Genomic DNA, 11,617 nt, shown 5'->3' with positions numbered 1-11,617 from the left:
TTGCTTTCTCTTTCTCTTCTCATGTTCATTGTTTTTCAAAGTTCTTTGGCAAGAAGAATCGATTTCTTCAAACCAGAGCTCATCTTTGGGAAGTGAACATTCTAACATCTCAAGGGAGGTCATTTGAGGTGATCCAAGCACCTGGATCACTTCTGTAAGTGGAGGAACACCATTGTTGCTCTCACTTTGGAGCATTTGCAGTTGGAGGTCCATGGAGTAATTCAGGAGGTTCCGAGCCAAGCCAATCATCCAGGCACACTCCTCAGGTCATAGTGAAGCTAACCAGATGGCTGCAGCTCATCTGTAACTCAAGAATCAACACCCTCCATGTTCACTTGAAGCTGAAATCGAGGGAGGTCCATAGAACAATTCAGAAGGATTCAGGCTGCAATAAGCATTCAGTTAGCATCATTGAGTCTCAGGGAAGCTATTGAGATCATTCATTCAAGCCCAGGTGCTCTCCATCATCCTCACGACCTCCATTTTCAGAGGTAAGTTTCTGAACTCCACCTCTTTAATTTAAGCACTCTTTGTGGTAAAGCTCGATTCTATCTTGTTCAGCATCATCAGAGGATTGAAAACCCTCTATCATCATTCATTTATTCATCTTGTGCATCATTTAATTTTAAAATTAGGGTTTATGTGTTCTTCGTGTTCATAATGAAATTCGTTAGTTACACTTAGAATAAATGAATTCTGAGCCCATAATCATGTTCCTTGTCCAAAAACGAGTGAGATTGATGTTTACATCATGCCATTTAGTTGAGAAACCAGAGAGTTAGGAATTTGAAAATCTGAAGCTCGAGGAAGAAGATGAACATGGCGCGCGTAAAATTTGAATTTCCTGGCTTATCTGAAAATATAATATATTGAGGGTATATAGTTAACAAGCTGCGCGCGCAGCTCAGTTGGTTAAGTTTTGAAATGTGATCATGAAGGGCGTGGGTTCGAACCTCTCTAGGGCCAAACCAATTTTTTTAGCATCCATTTTCATTCTTTTTTTATACAAACTTCACACAATTAATAAACTTATCAAATTAAATCATTTTCACTTCATTTTTCACACACTTGCTATTTAATATACCTACTTTGGGAATAATCAAAAAATCATAAAAATATTATTTATTTCATGTATTTTAATTAGGTTTAAAATAGTATGTTTTAAATGTTTTCTTAAATACTTTAAAATATATATATTCATTTTGTTTTAACCTAATTACTTTGTGAATAATTTTATGATAAAACCCTAATTATTTAGGTCTTAATTGGGTATAGATTTCATCTTTGCCTTAATTAAGTTGACTTTTGTCAATATTCAAAACTGTTTTCAATCTCTGATTAAACGGATGATTAGGGTTTTCAAACAACAAAACCTTGCATCATTCCAAATCATTTTTTTTAATTGCTTTTACACCAGTACTGTAAAGTACTGGGCCTCTAATAGAGTGTAAGTCCCAAAAACCTTCTCTTCTTAGCTTGTTTTCAAAACTGTATTTTCAAAATCTTCTTTCTGTTTTCAAAACATTCTTCTGGTATTTGAAGGGCATTATTCCCGGTGAAACTCTTCAGATACCTATGTGACTTTTGTCCATCTTCACTTCTTCTGTTTTCAAAAACCATTAACTGTTTATCATATAAATATTCAACTGTTATCAACAAAACAACAAAAATACTGTTGAGGCTCTGTACATACTTCTTCAATGGCCTCCACTCCATCCAGGTTAGGCTTTACAAGCTTTCAATTTACAGTCTTTATTTAAATTACTGTCAAATATAAATTGTGCATATATATTAGTTTAGAACTACGTTTGAGTATAAACCTTAAGACAGTTAAACTATATATATATTATAGGAATATGACCTAGGATTGAGAATGTCTTCCCGGTGAAGGCTCTTTCCTAATTAGAGATTTGTAGTTCAAACCCCCAAGATGAATTATTCCCGGTGAAACATCTTGGCAAAAACCTTAGAATCCAAAAATATAGGACACATCCACCCAAAGAGGAATTATTCCCGGTGAAACCTCTTACCCATTTGCTTAGAGCCAAAATAAGTTCAAAACTACATAGCTTTCTCTTGTGCTATAACAAGGACCCTCGATTAGCCTCCTCTTGGGCTTTGTACAAGGACCCACAGGCTTCTTAAAAGCATTTCCAGCTTCCTCTTGAGCTTGTATACAAGGACCCATCAGGTTTCTTATAAACATAGGAACAGGTCTTTAGTCACCTTTTAGCCTACCCTGGTGAGTTTCTTCCAATTTAAACCAGACTTTAAACAAGCTAAGTTTGTCTCAATTTTGCATTGAGTACACCTTTTGGAATGAGAGACATGGACAGTCTCTGTCACCCTTATCTTCATCAATCTTCCTTAGCAGAGTCTAGGATCTATGTTTATTTTCTCCTCAGCATGTGTCAGCCTTCATCTTGGGCTTTAAACAAGAAGTCTCCATTAGATAATCTTTCTGCCATCCATTTTTCAATCATAAACCCCTGGAAAGGGTTAGCCTCCAAACACATTCTTTCATTTTCAATAAAACCCCTGGAAAGGGTTAGCCTCCAAAGTCAATTAATAAAAAAATGTCAATAAATAAAGATTCATTTCTCTTAGGAGATAATTTCCCCAAAAGAGTCAAAACCCCTGGAAAGGGTCAGCCTCCAAAAAACATGATAAAGTCAGTCTTTTAACAGACAAATTCACCAGCTGAGTCAAAATCCCTGGAAAGGGTTAGCTTCCAAAGAAAAACAGTCTTTTAATAAATAAAACCTCCTCAGTAGAGTCAAAACCAACAAAAACAGTTAGCCTCAACCTTGGGCTTCATACAAGGCACCCAAACAATAAAACTCCCCTGTCAAGAGTCAGCCTCAACCTTGGGCATTGTACAAGGCAGATAATAGAGTCTCCCCAGTGAGTTCTTCATCATTCAGTAGCCACAACCTTGGGCTTTGTACAAGGCAGATAAACCATATTTTCATGCGTCAAAGATTCCTAACACCTAGGATCTTTTCCCCATAGAGTCATCCATACTCAGTTTATTTAAGAGTCTGCCACAACCTTGGGCTTTGTACAAGGCAGAAAATAATGTTTTCCCTAGCTAGAGTCAGCCACAACCTTGGGCTCTGTACAAGGCACATAAAATAGAGTCATTCATTCAATTATCCTCTGCAGTTAGCCACAACCTTGGGCTTTGTACAAGGCACACAAATAGAGTCTCCCTAAGTAGAGTCAGCCTCAATTCTGGGCTTTGTACAGAACACAAAAATACCCTGTAATTAATCCCCAGTGGATTCATCTCCCATTTCAATAAATCAATAAAATCAATCAAAAAGCCTCAAGCTTGGGCCTCATACAAGCCAGCTAAAGTCAAATCTTTTATACAGTAAAAAGACATAGCTTATCTCTATAGAGAGATATTTTTACTACTCTACCACATTCAAACAAACAAACATTTCAATTTCAATTTTATTCAAAGTCTCCCATTTAGGACTCTGAAAGACATGCTCTGGCACATCCCCAGACTTGTACACTTTCCCTAATTTGGATGAGCATCTTTCTTTCATTTTAGAGGCACGATGGCTGTCATACTTGATCAACCAAGTAGACTCCCCTCTTAATGAAACATCATTTTTTTAGCTTTTCTGTCACTTTTAAATGTTTGTGGTAGAATAGTACAAATACCTCTCTGTAAAGATGATTTCATGTCTCTTTACTGTAAACAGAGATTTAATTCCAAGCTTCAACCTTGAGCTTCAAGCAAGGCACCAAAAAACAATTAATTTCCCTAGTTAGTTCCCCGAACTACATTAAGCTCTGACTTCCACTAGGGATATGTAGGCATGAGGTTCACAAGGAATCTCAGCGAGCTAATAAAATACCAAAAATAGTCAGTCTGTCTATCTGTTTGTCTTTCTTTAATCAATTCAATTCTCTCTCCTAACACAAAGGAGAAACTTTCCCAATCATTAGCAGCAAACACAATCACAAATGACACAGAGAAGGTTCATGTAGAGTACTACAGATATGTAGGGTGTTTAAACACTTCCCTATGTATAACCGACCCCCCGGACTCCAGAATTTCTAGTCTAGGTGAAATCCCCACACTTAGCAAACTCCTAGGGTTTAGTTGAGATCTTTTTTCCCCTTTCCTACTCGTAGGACAAATAAGAAAGTTCGTGTGATATCGTAGGAAGAACTGAAATAAAATTCATCCCACCACGGGCGCATTCTCCTTCCAAATTTCGCGTGAAGGGTTTAGCGTGCCGTCCTCCCAAGTGAAACGGGGAGGTAAAGAAAACGACACCACATAATGCATGCTAGAAAACGATTTGTAGATCGCTCTCCAAAAGCAATACCGCACGAAAAGAAAAATAGGGAGCGATCTAGTCTTCACCAAGAATCCATAAGAATTCTCAAGGTATTAAGACTTTCATCGATCAAAAGAAAAGAAATAAAAGATGGAACCACATTAAAAGCTCCATTCATCCATAATTTCAATCACTTAATTTTGCGGATTTGGATTCTCATCCTATCGACGCCCTAAGTCCATTGAAATTAGAGAGAAATTAGGCCTCTAATTTGTGATTCAAAGAAAATATCAAAAGAATGGAGTAGAAGAAGAGTTAGAACCAAAAACAAGTCAAAAATAGCAAAAACAAGCATTCTGCCTCACTGGAAATCGATTTACCTCTGTAGGAAATCGATTTCCTGCCTGCAGAATTCAGATCTGGCGCAAAAAATAGAGTGGAAATCAATTTCCCTCTGTAGGAAATCGATTTCCTGCGCACAGTTTTCAAAAAAACAGCATTATGAACCATAAAACTTGATTTAGACAAACATACAAACACCTTATGATCACATATCCATTGGAGCATGAATTTTCCATCAAATCACCATCAAATAGGACCAATATAGCATCAAAGATGCATTGAACACAAGCAACAAAGATCTACATCTTAAAATTTAGGAATTTACCAATTCTTGAAACAAATTGTTGGAGTAACTTCAAGAACAAGCACAAAGTGTGTAGATCCTTCAAAATTGGAGATGAACAAACAAAGCAAAGAGAGAAATGTAGGAGGTTTAGTTCAAAACTAGTAAGATTCAATGTGAATCTCACTAATTCTATGAGAATGAACTTTGGGTGAGGGTTTTGGAAAGGGTGAGAAATGAATTTGCAAGCAATTTTTTGGCTCTCCAAGCTTGAGAAATGAGAGAGTAGAGACCTCTATTTATAGGATGAGAGCAAGAGTAGTGGCAATTTGGTCATTTTGCTCTTAGTTAATTAACTTGTGTTTAATTGGTACTTAAATGACATTTAAATGGTAAAAATGTTAAATGAGGTTTAAGTGGGTTTAATGAAAGGATTAATTTTGGTGAGGTGGAAAATTGGTAAAATGATCAAATAAAAAAGGTGCCAAAATGATGTCAAGCTTCCCTCCTTATATTTTTTTGAATTTTGCGCACAGGAAATCGATTTCCCATAGGGGTAAATCGATTTCCACCTTCAAATTTTCAAAAATTGTTTTCTTGCACTGTTTTGATTTTTGCCCGATCTTTTACCTGTAAAATATAAACAAAAGAGACAAAACACATATTTTTTGATTTTGGTTAGTATGAACAAATAAAAAGCTAAAAGTGCTTGATGATTCCCCTCAGAGACAATCGCAGTATCAAAGATAGAGTCTCACAATGGTGCTCTTGATTAATGATTAATATGCAATTGATGTATGATTTTAGGGTCAAAAATTGGGGTATGACATCCCGAATACCCGTCTAAGAAACAATAAAATTGTTGACCGGATAATCTCTCAAGCATTTGATTCATAAACGGTAAGGGAAAGTGATCTTTTCTCGTAGCTTGATTTAGCCTACGATAATCGATACACATTCTCCATCCCGTCACGGTTCGAGTAGGAATTAGCTCATTCTTTTTATTGCGAATCACCTTCATTCCACCCTTCTTGGGCACCACATGGACGGGACTCACCCAAGCACTATCCGAGATCGGATAAATCATCCTGGCTTCTAACATTTTCACTACTTCCTTTCTCACCACTTCTTTCATTACTGGATTCAATCTTCTTTGTGGTTGAGCCACAGGTTTAAAGTCATCCTCCATCAAAATCTTATGCATACAAAAGGAGGGACTAATTCCTTTGAGATCGGAAATTGTCCATCCCATTGCTTCTTGATTTATTTCAAAGACCACAAGTAATTTTTCTTCTTCACCCTTAGAAAGGGTGTTGCTAATTATAACCGGCTTGTTTTCATTCTTCTCAAGAAACACATACTTCAAGTGAGACGGTAACACTTTCAGTTCCACCTTTTGTTCTTCAACTTCAAGCTCATCTTTCAATTCTTCAATTTGAGCTTCAAAAGGATTTATTGCATCACATGCCTTCAAGATTTCTCAAGTAATCTTTGGTAAGCACTTCAAGAGCTTCCATCAAAGTTTTCTCAAGAGGATTTGACAAATGCATATGATTCTCCACTTTCATAATAGCTTTTTTGTAGCATCGATTCTAAAACAATCATCATCATCACTCGGATGCTTAATGGCTTCAAAGAGATCAAGAAACAATTCCCCGTCTTGGTATCGCAATTTCATTAAGCCATCACCAATGTCTATCATCATTCGGGCCGTCTTCATGAAAGACCTGTTAGACGCTGGCCTGAGGATCTAGAGGGGGGGTGAATAGATCTCACAGAGTTTTTCGGAATTATTTCGAACTAAAGCGAAAGCGGTTCTGAATCGACTTGCGTCTATTCCGGACCGTTATTGCAAGGGTCGTATATGTGACAAAACCACAAGATAATTGAGATTAACAATGAAGTGATATGTTATCGAATCAATACGTTTCACAGCTGAAAATCAATTAACTTCTAAATTGACAAACTTTGGTTTGCAATGCAGTAATAATGGAATAAGCAAAAAGACAAACACTTGGTGATAATGTTCAAATTGATGATGATTCAAGATGTGGTGAATTGTGATGTTTATGCAGAACCTTAATTCACAATTTTAACACTTGAATCGTTAATCAATTTTGCAATTATGACCAAATATGAACAGAACGTAAATGAAAAGATAAAAGCGACAAGAACACGATATTTGTTCAGGCAGTTCGTCGATCGTCCTCGCTACGACTACGTCTGCCCCCAATTCCAAATTGAAATTGGGAAATCTTCCATTAATGTTGAAAGTAGTTTATACAAAGAAGAAAACAAAGCGATAAACAATAAACCGAATTTGTCGATCCTTTGAATCTTCTTCCCCCTTAATCTTGAGTCAGATCAAGGTGATCCAAGAGCTTCACTTGATCCCTTTTTTGCAGTGTCTTGAATTGCCTTGAACCCTTGTTCTTCAATCTTCACACTCAGATGGATCCTCGATGAAACCTCTTGATAAAAACCCCCAAGAAACACCTATCTTGGAGGACAAAACCCTCGGATTTTATTCACCAAAAACCCCACAAATCTTCACCCACTAGGAATCTTCAATTCCGTTCCATGGACGTTATCGAACTCGATCACTAACCCTCAACGCAAGAATGATTATGTGTAATTGTGTTGGAGATGACGAAGAACGAAGATGAGAAGCCTTTGTGTATCTTTCAGTTGTTGGTGTTGTATGCAATAATTGAACCTTGGATAATATATGTGAGTTGCTGGTATGTTGGAGCAGAGTGAACACATGATTTGGGAAGTTCTTAGCAGATAGGTCGACCTACCTTGGTGCTTAGGTCGACCTAACAGAGGTAAGAATGAGTCAGAATGAATTTGTTGCCAGTTGAGTCGACCCATTGCTAGTTTAGGTCGACCTAGAATCAGTTAATTCAGCTTTTTGAACAATTCTTCAGATTAGGTCGACCTGTGGATGTGAGTGGGTCGACCTAACAGTGATATGACAAAAACTCTTCAGTTTAGGTCGACCTGGGAGTGTGGTTAGGTCGATCTACTTGTGGTATTTCTGAAACTTTCTTGTTTTCTTAGTTTTGAGTCGACCTAGATATATTGCAGGTCGACCTGATTTGTCTTGAGTAGCCAACCTAGCATTTCCTTGAGTTCTTTTGCTTAAGCCTTGTTGTTTGTTTGCTTGTGGAGTTTGCCATGAGTCAAAAACTTCTTTATGAATGTGACCTTGTATTTACATTCTCCCCCTTTTTGATGATGGCAAACACTCAATGAAATCTCATGATGACAAACAATCAGTGACATCTCTAGCAGAACAAGTAGTGATTGCTAGCAGAACAAGTAGTGATTGCTCCCCCATACTCTCAGCATCCATAACTAAGCTCCCCCGTACTCTCAGCATCTATTCCCCGTACTCTCAGCATCTATCTCCCCCTTTGACAACATCAAAAAAAGAAATGCACGAGTAATAGAAACAAGAGACAGTATAAAATAGATAAGGCAGGAACGTAGCACACATAATCGTTAACAGAAGCAAGTAGAGGTGACATAATATCCAAAAAAAACTTTTAATGTTACAACCAAGCACACATAATATTCAGACAGATTTAAAAGAAAACTAAACTAAGTACTTAGAAATCTTTAGTAAATATTCATGACAATGATGGAATGGGATGTAATGATTTGATGGAATGAAAAGATATGCATCCTAACGCCTTCCCCGTCTTCCTCTTCCTCTATGAAATGTTTGAGGACGATCTTCTTCAACTTGTTCCAACAGATCAAGCACGGAGTGGTTTAGAGTATTGAAGCTTTGACTTATGTTGGCATGACGATGCAATGCCGTTTCCTCAAACTGATTCTGTCTTAGAGTCGAGTTGGAGGCAAAAGTCTCAAAATCGCTTTTGTGGTCTTGAACTAAGTTGTACAACGATTGATATTGTCGTTGTTGTTCTTCATAGCGATCTTGTTGGAGCTGTTGCATTTGTTGGAGTTGGAGCTGTTGTGTGTCGAAGTGTTGTTGTTGTAGGAGTTGCATATTCTCTAACATGGAAATGATGTTGGTTTGATCCGGCGGAGGCGGAGCCGTGTATCCCCAAGGGATATCCTCTTGTTGTGAAGGAACATATCTCTAATTTGCATCTGTATCTTGTGCAACATCTTCCATGTGGTGATCATCATCATTTGCATTGTCTTGATCAAGTCCTTCTTCTTCATTTCCTGCATTGTTTCCAAACTCCGTGGGATCATCATAATTGTAAATAACCTTCCCTGTTCCCTTTCGAATGAGATAGTAGGTTTTCCTAACTGGATTCCAATGGTATCCCATAAGAGTCAAGGTGGTTTGTGAGAATTCTTGAGATTGGTGTATGCTGATGTAGTGTAAGTGATCAAGCCGCATGCCGAAGTGATTGACAATTGTTTGAATGATTGATCCATAACACAGGGCTGTAGTTTTCTGTTGGACCTCATGAAACTTAGCAGCTAGGAAGTAAGGCCAATGTATACGCGTTCTGTTTTGCAGCAGATACATGAGCACAACTTCATTCCTTTCAATTCTTGAATACCCTCCTGCTCTTGGTCGAATGATTCTTGAGATGACCCAATTTAGGAGCCTAGGATCTCGCTTCAGGTGACCGGCTGTTATTGTTTCATTAGGTCTGTCAAATACGGAAGGGTCTTTGAGGATAGACTTCATGTAGGCCACATGGTCATAGTTTCCCGGTACATCCCCGTCTTCCATACAGAATTCATCACCTACAATTTTGAGACCAAAGATACTAATCCAAGCCCGTTTGTCAACAACATGCGACCTAGAGCCCATTTTGAATCGGAAATTACAACCATCCCCTTTTGTAAATCCTGCATAGAAAGCCCTGACGGTATTTTCACAGTACGGAGTATCACATTGCACTAAGGGATGAATGTTTTGATGTTCAATCAAAGCAGCGACATCGGGGATATGCATGTTTTTGACAAGATTTGGATCATAGGTATATTGCTTAACAATTTTTCTTTTCATTTGCCATTTCTCAAAATTTTCCCTACAATCAGGATGAACAAGAGCACTTACCGGTTGAGATGATGAACCAGAGGCAATTTCCTTTCCCTTTCTTGATTTTGGAGGCATGGTTGTTGATGATTTGTGTGAGAGGGATGATTTTTGACACTCTTTGAACTTGAGGAATTAGGGTTGGCCGTACACAATGATATGAGAATGAGTGGGAAAGAAAAGAGGAATGATTATGAATGAATGGGGATGGGTCGGGTCGACCAACAGACCCAATTTTGGGAATTTTTGAAGCAGTAGGTCGACCTAATTTAGGGCTGGGTCGACCTAACAGAGAAGCCTTTAAAAAATTGCAGATTAGGTCGACCTAAAAGGAGGGTAGGTCGACGTAACTGGGCATTTTGGCTGGTATGTTGAAAAATGACTTGTGTAGGTCGACTCAGATGCAAAGTAGGTCGACCTAAGTTGCTTCAAATGTTTGAAATGCCTTAGGGATGTTACTATATGATGCATTTATGCTTAGTTACTTGCTTGTATGCCCAAAACATGATATGTTACGAATGGAGATGATAGACACATATATGTAATTGAGATATATGGATAAACATACATGAAGTCACTATAAGCATGTTAATTGATAGCATATTATAATATCAATAAAATTTTTGGAAGTGAACAATAAACATGTTACCGCTTTCTCAATGTGTAGGTGTTTTGTCATCATTATGTGGGATCTTCTTGTCAATGTGCCACAATCCTAGGTTTGATGATGAATTTGTCTTGATAGAATGTTTCATGTCTTGGTTGCTTGATTTTGCGAAAAACTCATCTAGTATCGATTACTTGATGTTCTCCTGGATGTGAGACAGAGTCCCAAACATTATTCTTCTTAGAATAGGTTTAAATTTCCTTGCAATGCAATTTGCCAATTGCTCATCAAGTAATGCGTCCTTTGTGTTTTTCGGGTTAACTTGTATTTGTGATGTATCTTATACATTAGTGGTGGCCAGGTCACCTACATTTCCTTTGCCAAGAATAGTTCTTCATAGATGACATACCAAAAGTGATATGTCTCCCTTTATGTGTCTTGAGCATCAGCTATCAAGGAACCACCACCTTTCGGCGATGTCAAGACACTTTTCCTGCAAAATTAATTTAGAATGGAAGGTCCCCAATCTTCATTGGGTCCTAGGTGGTGAGTACAGAAGTTGTTGCACTTAGGCAACCATTGAAATACTCCTTTAGGAACTAAAATTCTCCTAAATTTTCATTTTTCAATGGTATGTCCCTTTTTGCAACAATAATGACAGGTAATATGATGAGAATATGCTGTTTTGCTAGTTGATACTTTTGGTACAAAAGTGTATTTACTATATAAAGGAGTATACGATCTTTTGAACTTATTTGGATCAACCGCAAAGGTCACTTTTGGTTGTAGAGCCTTGTCTAACTTGGCTTTTAGATCTCTTACTTCTTTTTGCCAAATGTGACATGTCTCACAACCAAACCATGATGTAGGATCTATTTCAACTTTATCCTTTTGAATGTCTAGCATAGATTGTTTTAAAGCTTCCATATCCTTTTCGGTTTTCTCAACTTTTGATTCAAGATATGAAAAGATTTTCTTATTTGAGGCCAAAAGTTTGAAAGCTTCAATTGCATCTCTATGTAATTCTTCAAAAGCAAGTTTTAGTTGAG

The sequence above is a fragment of the Vicia villosa genome, linkage group LG7 (assembly GCF_029867415.1).
Source record: "Vicia villosa cultivar HV-30 ecotype Madison, WI linkage group LG7, Vvil1.0, whole genome shotgun sequence".
NCBI lineage: Eukaryota > Viridiplantae > Streptophyta > Magnoliopsida > Fabales > Fabaceae > Vicia > Vicia villosa.
This window is presented reverse-complemented; position numbering follows the sequence as displayed.